Below are 13,657 nucleotides of genomic sequence, written 5' to 3'. Positions count from 1 at the left end.
TGTGGTCCCTGTACAAGAAGGTCCAAGAAGAAATCAACCAAGCGCTCTAAAAATATTTGTGTACTAGAAACAATCTGTTCTCCATCCTTCACAATTTCTGTTTCTTGCTCCTTCTGGTATATATCATCCCTTATATCTGTGGTGTAGGTTGTAGAAGGAACATACTGTACATAAAAGGAGCAAGGTGAATAAGAAGACCAGCTAACCGAGGGCTTGATACTATCAAGATAACAGCGGCAACTACCCTGGTGGACCTATCTAGACTTTCGATCTTGCTATAGATTGTTCATCCATCAAATCACCATGGCTCGAGGTCAATTCCAAGGTTGTTACAAAAAATTAAAGGTTGTGTTTAATCCAAGGACTCTTATTCCCTACCACAAAAAAGGTCCTATGCATATGGCAGGGAGACTTCACAGAGAGTCTTCTATGGCTCTTTAGAATAGAGTCGTATAGGATTCATGTCCCATCCGACAATGCTGACTTGGGTGTCGTGTTTATGCAGTTACTATCCTCTAGATGTGTCTGGTATAAAAAAAACGGATATCCCATACACCTCTGTGTGTGTCCTATTATTAGTACCCTCATTCATAAGGGTTGTCCAACTGTAACATTTGGTGACAGAACAATCCCGCATACATTAGTTATACTCACAGCCTGTCCGGTGGAAGCCTCACTGCTACAAAGATCCCACTGCTCTATTCTAGGTGTAGGTAATGGTTGTGAAATTTCACAGAGGGGGCCTGGGGGGAGAGAATGTAGTTGTCTCACTCAGAATCTAGGATAATAGGGTTAGTAAATAACTACGATGTAGGCAAGAGTCCAGCTTCATGGGTGCAGTCTTCTTAATTTGATAGAATATTCCAATAGCATTAAAACTATTAATAAAATAATAGCGCCATAATTCAACGCGTTTCATGTGTCAAAGAACGCTTAGTTTTCTTGTTTGCAATTGGGTTTTAATAAAACTTTCGTAGAGCTTGCCTTCTATTGCCTCTGGCTGCAGAATGAATGACAGCGGATCAGTCATTCTACCAGTTCTGGTAGGAGCATCAAGGGAGACCGGTTTTTCTCGCCGCGCTTGTCACCACTCCAGAGACGGAAATTAAAACATCCAAGTCTTTATTGAGACACTAAGTACAAGTCAACGCCTTTCTGGGGTCACAGCCCCCTTCTTCATAACAAAAATAGCACTGACAAGGATAATAGTCCTATAGCACCATTATCCTTGTCAGTGCTATTTTTGTTCTGAAGAAGGGGGCTGTGACCCCAGAAACGTGTTGACTTGTACTTAGCGTCTCAATAAAGACTTGGATGTTTTAATTTCCGTCTCTGGAGTGGTTACAAGCGCGGCGAGAAAAAACGGTCTCCCTTGATGCTCCTATCTGCCTGATTCTCCGGTGCTGCAGCTATCTCCACCATTACAAGTTCTTCTAGGTGTTGTGACCCCTATAGGTGAGTACATTCCTTCACCTCCTCTCCTCCTATTTACCGGGTAAGACCCTATTGCGCCTCTCCGTCCACAGGTTCTCCTTTTTATTCTACCAGTTCTGACAAAGTGTTTGTAGCTGGTTTATCTTTATCAGCTACTCTGTGCTGATTTATGATCACCTGAAAGTTTGGCTCTCCTTTGATGTGATCTGTGGTCATAAATCAGCTTAAGGCTAAGTTCACACACTCGTTTTTTTGACGCTGCGTTTTTGTGCGGCAAAAACCACACAAAAACGCACCCGCGGCAAAAAACGCGTGCGCTTTTGCCGCAATTTGTTGCGTTTTTTGCTGCATTTTTGCTCACTGCGTCTTTATGTGTTTTTTTATCAGTGAACAATGCCATTAAAGATTGTTGTAAAAAAAAAAAAAAGGTCTGTCATTTCCTTCTTCAATATGTTCTTCATTCTCCACTAGTGTATGCAGGAGAGCAGACAGCTGCAGAACTACAAGGCTCAGCATCCTCCATCAAGGACTGTATGCAGGAGTTTTTTGCCCCCCCCCCCCCAAAAAAAATGATGTGGGCTTCGCCATATCTTTGTATGCTAGCCAGGTACAGCAGGCAGGTATGGGCTGCCCCCAACCCCCAGCTGCCTATTTGTACCCGGCTGGGAACCAAAAATATAGGGAAGCTTTTTTTTTTTTTTTATTTCATGAATTTCATGAATTAATTTAAAAAAATGACATGGGCTTCGCCCAATTTTTGAGTCCAGCCAGGTACAACTAGGCAGCTGGGGATTGGAATCCACAGTGCAGGGTGCCAATGGTTTCTGGGCACCCCCGCTGTGAATTGCAGTCCGCAGCCACCCCAGAAAATGGCGCTTTCTTAGAAGCGCCATCTTCTGGCGCTGTATCAAACTCTTTCAGCTGCCCTGATGGCGGGTGGCTCGCTGGGTAATCATGGGGTTAGGGCTAGCTGTGTATTATCTGCTGGCCCTAAGCCAGAAATTCATGGTGTCACGCCAATATTAGACATGGCCACCATGAATTTCTAGTAAAGATAAAAAAAAAACAACACACAGAAAAATATTTTTATTAGAACTAAAGCACAACATAATTAGTGACTCCATCTTTATTGAAATAAAGAACCCCCCTCTGCAGTAATCCTGGGTCAAGGGTCCCGCGCCGTCCAATCCGGATCCAATATCATCTGATCGGTTTGCTGGAAGGCATACCGATCAGATGATGTGTCAGGTTCCAGGATGTGAATCACATCACACAGCAGCTGATTGTATAAAAGCCGGTTGTACAATCAGCTGATGCATCAGTGCAAAAAAAAAAAAAAAAACTCACTTATGTGCTGATTACCAGCAGCTCCTGGAGCGGAGTCTGATCCTGTCCGATCGCTGCAGGAGCTGCCGGTAATCAGCTGATGAAGTCTCCTAACGGCATCAGCTGATAGGTGAAGCCGGCCGGGCGCTAAAATGCCGGCGTCACCGCGAGAATTACGATCACCTGATGCGTCAGGTGACTGCATCAGGTGATCCTTCGCCAGGTCCTGTAGCCATCGGAGCACACAGCCGGAGCGGTGGTACCGGGAGAGGAGCTGGGAGCGGGCATGGCACCGAGAGTCTGCAGACAGGTGAGTATGACATTTTTTTTTCTACTGTTCACTTTTGTTTTCGCAGCTGCCTCCACCTCCCGCCCAGACATGGCGCCGCACGGCAGCAGACATGCACAGGACTGGAGGTGGAAGCGGCGGTGACGGTACTGGGAGGATTCACGCTTCTGTGTTTACTGACAGAAGGAATCCTCTTCCTGTACATGTCACTTTACTGCCCACCCCTTGCGTTTATAGCTGCGTTTTTAGTCACAAACGCACTAAAACGCAGCTATATTTGCAATTTGCGTTTTTCATTGCGCATTTGAACATCTCATTGACCTCAACGGGTGCAAAACGCAGTGAAAAACAAAAAAAATAATTGACATGCTGCGTTTTTGTGGGCACCACAAAAATGCAGCTAAAAAAAATGCTGTGTGCAGACAGCAAAAATGAAAACTCATAGACTTTGCTAGGGAAGCAAAGTCATGCAGTTTTCTGAGCAAAAACGCCGCGAAAAACGCACTGTGTGAACTTACCCTAAAGGAAAGTAGATAATAGTTACAAACTCATGAAAATGAGGTCACTAAGGGTGAGTTACCACGATCAGGTTTCACAGCATTTTGGACTGTGTTGGAGTGTGTTTTCGATGTGACCAAAATGCTGCGTTGTGCAATACAAGCACAGTGGATGGGATATATAGAAGTCCCATGCACACTGTGATTCTTTTTTCCGCAGCGTAAACTGACCTGTGGAGCAGGTTTCCAAGCAACATGTCAATTTATACTTGCAGAGACGCGAGTGTTCTCGGTGAGAGAACACAGCGAAAATTCGCTGCACTGAGAACCCTGGTCATTGGGACAGACGCGAAGAACACTGGCGTCTCCACAAGAGAAGACACGCTGCATCTAGAACGCAGCATCTTCTGATCATGTGCACTCACCATAACAGGTTCGTAGCCCCCCCTTAATAAATATTAGCTTTCCGACTTTTCCCCAACTTGTGATGATTTTGTAAAGGTAAAGATTCAGCATATCCGATTCTAGAGCGCCCATCATTTTGTTTGTGCAGAGATGGGTCGCTCCCAAAAGAGGGTTCACTTATATGGAATATACAGTAGGTGTGCTCAGCAGAGTCAGCCTTTGGCTGAGGCCACACAGGGATTACTGCGTATCCTCGCATGACACTCTGCTCACGCTCGCAGCACAGCGGGAGCTGAGTGTCATGCAACTGTTGTCCGATCGTGCGATCAGACCACAGTTGTGGAGGGGACGGCCAGCGCTGCGGAGGGGAAAGAGGGATTTATCTCTCTATCTCCTCCGTTGCCGGCTGATGCGAGAATCGCACTGCTCTCGCATTACACCAGTGTAACGCGAGAGCAATGGGATGTTTCTCTCACCCCATAGACTTGAATAGGTGCGAGTGAAACAAGCTCGTATTGCACCCGCAGCATGCTGCGACTGTTTTCTCGGTCCGATTAGGACTGAGAAAATAATCTCTAATGGGTGCTGCCCCATAGAGTAATATTGGTCCGAGTGGAATGCGATTTTTTTTTTTTATCACATTCCTCTCGCTCCGTATTACTCGCCGTGTGTGCTAGGCCTTCCTGTGTACCGAGCAACTCAGGAACATAGCTGTTGGCCAAACAATAGTTCATTCAATTGTTTGGTCTTCTTTTATCTATTCTGTGTGGGTGTTGGGTATTTGGCAAGTTTTTTACCTCAGTATTTGTAGCCAAAACTAGGAGTGGAACAATCAGAAGGCAAAGTATAAGGCCCCTTTCACATTGCGTTTTACCTTCCGCTCACAGGTCCCGTCGGAGCATCCGTCCGAACCGCCCCTCCCCCACTCATATACACATATACGTTTCTGCAGACGGACACCCGAACGTAGGTGGAGTACGTTCAGGTGTCCGTCTACAGAAACGTATATGTGCACAAAATGGCACAAAACAGAGCACACGCTAACGCCGTGCGCTCCATAGCAGTGAATGGCCCTGCCGGGCGCATGCGTCTGGAACACGCTTGGCAGAGTGGGGGAGGGGCGGTTCGGACGGATGCTCCAACGGGACCGGTGAGCGGAAGGTAAAACGCAATGTGAAAGGGGCCTAATAGAAACACGGGTGCCACTTCTGTACTTTTCACCCACTCCTGGTTTTGGATACAAATACTGAGGTAAAAACTCACCAAATATGTGGCCTTAGAAGAAGTTAGTGCCTTCATGCCTTTCAAAAGCTCAACTTGTGTAGTAATTTATCACTTTTTGGAAACCTCATACTCGTGAATTTTATTCTCACAGGCGCTGTATAAAGAATTCCATAAACTTTTGATTGGAGTTAGAACTACTCGAACAGTGGGGCTCCTTTGTAAAAAATCCAATAGGTGCAATATTTTTAATGAAGCTAATTGCAAATCTTAATTTTATCCCAAAATACATGACATTGCCCCTAAAAAATATACATATCTTTAATAAATTTCTTAACTGGCTACCTTTAAGTGGCCTTCACACTGCAAGATAATCATGAACAAGCGTTGTTAAACACACTGGTTTCACAATTACCTTGCCATGTAAACATGCAGGTTGCTGGTCCATCTGATGAATGAACAAAATGCTTGTTCACGGGGTGAAATTATCTTATGAATCATAAAAGATCATCGTTCTCACCTGTGGATCGTCCTGTGTATAGAGGATTCGCACTGCCGAGAAGCATGGCAGCCATGGTGCACTGAGCAATCTTGTATAGGTAACTCAGTGCTCATCCTTTACCAACTGTATCGTGCCACTGGTAGGTTGGAGCCTTAGACCACGTGCACACGTTGAGTATTTGGTGAGTTTTTTACCTCAGTATTTGTAGCCAAAACCAGGAGTGGGTCATAAATACACGTTTCTATTATACTTTTCCTCTTATTGTGCCACTCCTGGTTTTGGCTACAAATAATGAGGTAAAAAACTCCCAAAACATGATTTGCACAGTGGCCTTAAGCGGGCTTTACACGAGACGACTGATCGTGCGATGCATCGTCGGGGTCACGGTTTTCGTGACGCACATCCGGCATCGTACACGACGTCGTCTCGTCTAACACCTCCTAGCGACGCAGTATCGCTCACAAATCGTGAGTCGTGTACTCGTCGCTAGGTTTCAAAAAATTGTTTAATTAAAATGGCGGCGGTTGTTCATCATTTCCGTGGCATCACACGTTGCTCTGTGTGACACCACGGGAACGATGAACAGCAGCTTTACCTGCCTCCGGCGGCACCCGACGGCTTAATGGAAGGAAAGAGGTGGGCCCCATCTCCGCCCCTCCGCTTCTATTGGCCGGCTGCCGTGTGACGTCGCTGTGACGCCGAACGTCCCTCCCACTCCAGGTAGTGGACGTTCGTCGCCCACAGCGAGGTCGTCCGGAAGGTAAGTACGTGTGATGGGGGTTAAACGAGTTTGTGCGCCACGGGCAACTAATTGACATAACCTAACACTGGAGGCACTGGAATAGACATAATGTAGCTCCCAAATAGTCATGCCGCTTGCTCCCACCATGGCAGGGTAAAATCTGCTCTCCCGCTCCCAAGTCCCACCTCCTGAGTGTTGTCACCTGGTTCCCACCTCCTGGCCGCTACTGCGCTATGATGTTTGCTTGGTTGCAGCTCCTGAGTCCTGCCTCCCGAATGTTGCCTCATGGGTTCCACCTCCCGGCTGCTACTGCGCTATGGTGTGGGCTTGGCTGCTGCTCCAGGGTCCCACCTCCTGGCCACTACTGCGCTATGATGTTTGAATCTCTCGAGTCCCTCCTCCCGAATGCTGCCTTTAGGGTCCCACCTCCCAGCTGCTACTGCGTTATGGTGTGGACTTGGTTGCCTCTCCAGGGTCCCACGTCCTGCCTCCCAAGTACCGCCACTTGGATCCCGCATCCCGACCAGCCTTGCTCACTCCCGCAGAAGCAGCCACGTGTGATGTCACAACCACCGTTCTCGAATCCCGCTCTGGCCTCTGCCCCCTCCTCCATAGAGAACAAGAGTGCCACTGTCACACAAAGTGTTTTAAGAGTGCTAATAAGTGTTACCATAAGAGACACTGACACTGCACCAGCAATTGTGAATGTAACTTAAGGTTAAGGTTACTAACCTTAAAGCTGACCATACACCTTCAAGCTGAAGCTGGCCATACACCTTCAAGCTGAAGCTGGTCATACACCTTCAAGCTGAAGCTGGTCATACACCTTCAAGCTGAAGCTGGCCATACACCTTCAAGCTGAAGCTGGCCATACACCTTCAAGCTGAAGCTGGTCATACACCTTCAAGCTGAAGCTGGTCATACACCTTCAAGCTGAAGCTGGTCATACACCTTCAAGCTGAAGCTGGTCATACACCTTCAAGCTGAAGCTGGCCATACACCTTCAAGCTGAAGCTGGCCATACACCTTCAAGCTGAAGCTGGCCATACACCTTCAAGCTGAAGCTGGCCATACACCTTCAAGCTGAAGCTGGCCATACACCTTCAAGCTGAAGCTGGCCATATACCTTCAAGCTGAAGCTGGCCATACACCTTCAAGCTGAAGCTGGCCATATACCTTCAAGCTGAAGCTGGCCATACACCTTCAAGGTAAACTGAAGCATAAATGTATGATTGTTCTTCATGGAAAAAATAAGCCCTCCCCCAATAATAAGCCCTAGCCCTTTTTTGGAAACGAAAATAACATAAGACCCTGTCTTATTTTGGGGAAAAAACACCGTACATAGCACCGGTTGCCTTAGCGGACTCTTGTGCACAAACAACTCTGTGTTTCTATCAAACGGCCATATAAAGCCATAATCTCATTGAGTGTTGTGCCACACCACCTCACCACTTTCCCCATCGGTTCTTAATTGTGTCATTTACACATACTGTGCATTACATCTTTACTTTTAGGTCAGACCTGGATGACAACATCTTGGAGCCGCCACTCCGGTTTTCTGGTACTGTTGTCAGTGACATCTGGATCCTGCTGACTTGAATGGGACAAAGCTGCATTACAAACAGAGCTTCTACTAAATATACAGCTCGGAGGTGCATGGCGCAACGGAAAACAATGATGGGTGAATAGGTGGTCAAGGGCGATCCACTGCCTCTTCAAACAGCTTATTGCCGGAGAGTTCTATGAGGATAGGACATACATTTTAAAGAATACCCCTTGGGGACTTCCAGGAGGCGGAGCTTTGGAATGGCTGCTTCTTAAGAGAGCTCCCTGTTACAGCCTGAGAAAAGCCCAAATAGAAATCAGCAGAGGGCTTACCGAAAACCAGGCAGTGGGGATAAGGCCAGGACAAGGGCAGTGCAGCGTTAGCCCGGCTCTCCTGTGTCCCCGGGGGTCCTAGAAGCTCGTCACACCGAGCAGCAGCAAGCTCAGCAAACAGGACTGCACGCTGTGTTTACCTGTCACACAGAGCTCCGTGGACAGGCCCACCGTCTGAGATACTGTGAGTGAGGGGCAAGGGGGGAGCTGAGAGCCCCTGGAGACATTCTGTGAGAGCAGGTCAGGAGATAAACAGGGGGCTGTGAAGGGGGCAGATACATCCCTGCAGGTCTCATCTTAAATGGCTGCTGCACAAGGCCTGTAATCTGCAACAGTAAACAGAGGCAGATAGGCCTGAAGTGCATCACAGCTCAACTTGATTAACCCCTACTTCACCACTTCACCAGCACTGACAGTATAGAAGAGGGTGAAAAGCAAAAAGAAGTGGGATCAGTCATCTGGCCTGCCTCCTGCCCTTCTGACTGGTCTTTTTCAAGTAACATCTATACACTCTCATACACAGCGTGGAAATAATTGTGAAACAGCCAAGTTTACCACACAGATGTAATTAAGCTTATGTTATTGTGACGTCACCACAGTCTCTAAAGAAGCTCCATATGTACAATTCTTACTATGGATACATTTGTAGGTAAGAGCAATGCCACACAACCAAGTAAAAGAATTAGACCGCAAAGACGAAACCAAAATGCACCCCCATCACCAGGGGCTTCCCCTGAGGCAACTACAGACGCACCCCAGGCCACTGCTAAGGCCATCACGGATCTCTTGATGCCAGTGATTGATGGGCGGCTGGCAGCCTTCCAGTCTTCATTAGACGTTATAGTCACCCAAGTTAATGCCCAGGGTTCAAGGCTAACAGATGTGGAGCAGAGGGTCTCTGACATGGAGGACTCTGTAAAGGAAATTTCAGAGATGCTGAAGAGCAGGAATAAGGACATTGCTGTATCGCTGGACAAGGTAGATGATCTTGAGAACAGGTCCAGACGCAATAATTTAAGGTTGGTGGGCGTCCCTGAATCGGTTCGGCAAGCTGATCTACTGAAACTCACTTCAGAATGGCTACCAGGAGCTTTGAAATTGGATCTAAAGTCGGGGCCAATTGCTATTGAAAGGGCCCACAGAGTGGGCCCACCTCGAAATGATGGAGAGGTCAGACCCAGACAAGTAATTTTTAAGGTCCTGGACTTCCAAGACAAGATCAGATTGCTGACAGCATTTAGAAAAAATCGCTCACTTACCTACAATAACTCTAAACTGCTTTTGTTCCAAGATTACTCAGCAGCCTTGACAACAAGACGCAAAGCCTTCAATCCAGTATGCAAACTATTAGCGGAAAAAAATATTCGCTTCAGTCTACTGTATCCTGCTGTTCTACGCTTCACTACAGGGGGAAAGAATTGGACTTTTGAAGATCCTAAGTTGGCTTTAAATTACCTTCTTCAGGACAATGGAGCTTCGCCAGCAGTCAACACAGACACTTAAATCGGAGACGTCACGGTGCTACAGTTCTGATGTTCATTCTGTTTTTCCTTTTTTTTTTCAGTGTCAGGATTGCCAGAGAGGCAGGTGACATTGCCATTAGATTAAGGTTTTTGTTTAGATGGGAAGGGGTTAGGGGGCTCTGCGTGCGTACCTTTAGTTTAGCTCTCATAAGGGTTGTCGCGTTTACTCGCTGGGATGGACGTGGGAACCCAAATAGGTTGTTTATAATTTTACAATTAATTCCTCCTTCTGGAATAGGATAAATGACTAACACAGAGAGCACAAATGTGTCCACGATTAAATCGCTGTATTGGTGCTCCTGGAATGTTAACGGGTTAAAAGTTTTAAATTATCTACATCGTTTAAATTGCCATATTGTCTTCTTACAGGAAACACACTGGATGAAGGGCAATCACCCATTTCTTCACAGCAGAAAATATGTCGTATGCGCAGAAGCGTCATTTACGAGAAAACAAAGAGGGGTAGCTATATTGATCAATAAGCATATTAGTCATGAAGTTCTGGAGGTTTCAGAGGACCCTATGGGGAGATTATTATTGGTGAAAGTGAAGATAGAGGGCCCTATCTATAACTTAGCAAACATATATGCACCAAATATTCCTGATCATATTCCTGATCCACAGTTCAGAGCCAGATTGATCAAAAGTATCACAGGTTGGGATATGACTAATTTAATTGTAGGCGGAGATTTCAATGAGGCTCATGATGGAATTTTAGACAGGTCAAGTCCCCAGCCATCTCCTCTATTGGCGCTCCATAGTGGTTTGCAATATCTCGTCAATCAATTGGGACTAATAGACACATGGCGCATGCAGCTCCCAATAGATAAAGACTATACATTTTATTCACATGTCCATGACTTACATACACGGATTGACTATTGGCTACTAAGCCCAGCACTGATGCCACATTTTCTTTCCTCCAACATCCTAGACATCTGTATTTCGGATCATGCACCGGTTACTTTTAATTTATTATCTACCACAATACTACGGGAAAGAAGGTGGAGGTTTCCTTCATATTTATATCAATCTGAGGATTTCAAAGCTTCTTTACAAAACTACTGGAGCTTTTATGAGAAGGATAATCACGAGCATAGTGGGGACGCTGGTTTGTATTGGGCTGCCTCCAAGGCAGTAGTAAGAGGTCAGATAATATCATATGTCAGCCATAAGAGAAAAAAGCTCCTGGAACAAACTATATCAGCACAAAAACTTCTCACGCAGGCATATAAAGATTTTAAAAATAACAACACGGATGCGACAAAACAACATTTCTTGGAGGCCAAGGAGGCGGCGGACACCTTGGCCCATGAGATGGCACTTAGTAACCTGGACTATCAGAAACATAAATACTTTAAATGGGGCAACAAACCTGGGAAATTACTAGCTTCTTTAACCAAACCCTTTAGAACCACCACTAGAATCCACAAAATTAAAAAGAAAGATGGTACCATGGTAACAAAAGATGAGGAAATAGTGGAGGAGTTCAGGGCATTCTTTGGCTCGCTGTATGAGGCGGAACCGAGGGAGGTTGACGGGGAAGCTGATTTTATCCATGGTACCGTAGCGCCCATCTTGACAGAGGAACAAAGAGTAGTACTAAACGCCCCTATAAATATTTCAGAAATAGTAAAAACTATTGGCACTCTTAAACTAGCCAAAAGCCCAGGGCCCGACGGATTTAGTAACGAATATTATAAGATCTTGGGAGCCTCTATCGGTCCTCATCTATGTGCAGTGTATAATAAGATAGTCACAGAATAATTCCCGACAGGTTCAATGAGGCAAACATTATAGTATTACCTAAGCCAGGAAAAGACCCACTACAGGTGGAGGGATACAGACCCACTACAGGTGGAGGGATACAGACCCACTACAGGTGGAGGGATACAGACCCACTACAGGTGGAGGGATACAGACCCACTACAGGTGGAGGGATACAGACCCACTACAGGTGGAGGGATACAGACCCATCTCATTACTCAACTCTGATTTTAAAATCTTTACTAAAATACTAGCTGGTAGATTACAACAAGTGATTCCAGATCTTATTCTGCCCTTCCAAACGGGATTCGTGCACGGGAAATCCATCACCTATAACATCAGGACGGCTATTGGGGCTCTCTCTTATAGCAGGAAGCATAGATGTACCAAACATATAGTAGTTAGCCTTGATGCGGACAAGGCCTTTGACAGGGTCTCTTGGGCCTATTTACATAATCTTTTGGCATGTCGCCAGGTGGGATCCTGGTTTTGCGAAGCAGTCAAGATGATATACACAGAACCCAAATCCAGACTATCTATAAATAATACATTCTCTGAGCCATTTGAGGTACAGAGGGGAACGAGGCAGGGGTGTCCCTTGTCACCTTTATTGTTTAATTTGGCTCTGGACCCAATGTTGAGGACCCTACATAATTTAGCAATATTTCAGGGCATGAGAGTCGGTGGGACAACAATTAAACTTTTGGCTTTTGCCGATGATATTTTATTGTTTATTGCCAATCCCTCTCAAGCGATTCCAGAGATAATGAACACATTGAATAATTTTGGAAAGGCCTCAGGCTTCAGGGTAAATTACAAAAAAACTGAGGCATTGGCAATGTACAAATCGGGTAAAATTGATAACAACTTATTTCCCTTCCAGTGGTGTACCAGGTCCATTAAATATTTGGGGATTCAGCTCCCAGCAAACCCCTTGTTACTATATCAAATTAATTATAAGCCTCTTATAAATTCATTAATACATCTACTCCAATCTTGGAAACATCTGAAAATATCCTTTTCGGGCCGATGTCACTTAATTAAAATGGTAGCATTCCCCAAAATAATGTTCTTATTTCAGACTCTCCCGTTGCTTCTACGCAAATCAGATATTAAGCTACTAAATTCATCCTTTGGAAAATTCATTTGGGGGCACAAGGGGCGTACTAGGATCAGCTTAATCAAGCTTCAATTACCAAAAGGGGCAGGGGGCATAAATCTTCCAGATCTGGGCAGATACAGTTAGGTCCAGAAATATTTGGACAGTGACACAAGTTTTGTTATTTTAGCTGTTTACAAAAACATGTTCAGAAATACAATTATATATATAATATGGGCTGAAAGTGCACACTCCCAGCTGCAATATGAGAGTTTTCACATCCAAATCGGAGAAAGGGTTTAGGAATCATAGCTCTGTAATGCATAGCCTCCTCTTTTTCAAGGGACCAAAAGTAATTGGACAAGGGACTCTAAGGGCTGCAATTAACTCTGAAGGCTTCTCCCTCGTTAACCTGTAATCAATGAAGTAGTTAAAAGGTCTGGGGTTGATTACAGGTGTGTGGTTTTGCATTTGGAAGCTGTTGCTGTGACCAGACAACATGCGGTCTAAGGAACTCTCAATTGAGGTGAAGCAGAACATCCTGAGGCTGAAAAAAAAGAAAAAATCCATCAGAGAGATAGCAGACATGCTTGGAGTAGCAAAATCAACAGTCGGGTACATTCTGAGAAAAAAGGAATTGACTGGTGAGCTTGGGAACTCAAAAAGGCCTGGGCGTCCACGGATGACAACAGTGGTGGATGATCGCCGCATACTTTCTTTGGTGAAGAAGAACCCGTTCACAACATCAACTGAAGTCCAGAACACTCTCAGTGAAGTAGGTGTATCTGTCTCTAAGTCAACAGTAAAGAGAAGACTCCATGAAAGTAAATACAAAGGGTTCACATCTAGATGCAAACCATTCATCAATTCCAAAAATAGACAGGCCAGAGTTAAATTTGCTGAAAAACACCTCATGAAGCCAGCTCAGTTCTGGAAAAGTATTCTATGGACAGATGAGACAAAGATCAACCTGT

Source organism: Anomaloglossus baeobatrachus, chromosome 7, assembly GCF_048569485.1.
Source record: "Anomaloglossus baeobatrachus isolate aAnoBae1 chromosome 7, aAnoBae1.hap1, whole genome shotgun sequence".
Taxonomy (NCBI): domain Eukaryota; kingdom Metazoa; phylum Chordata; class Amphibia; order Anura; family Aromobatidae; genus Anomaloglossus; species Anomaloglossus baeobatrachus.
Note: the sequence above shows the minus strand (reverse complement) of the source record.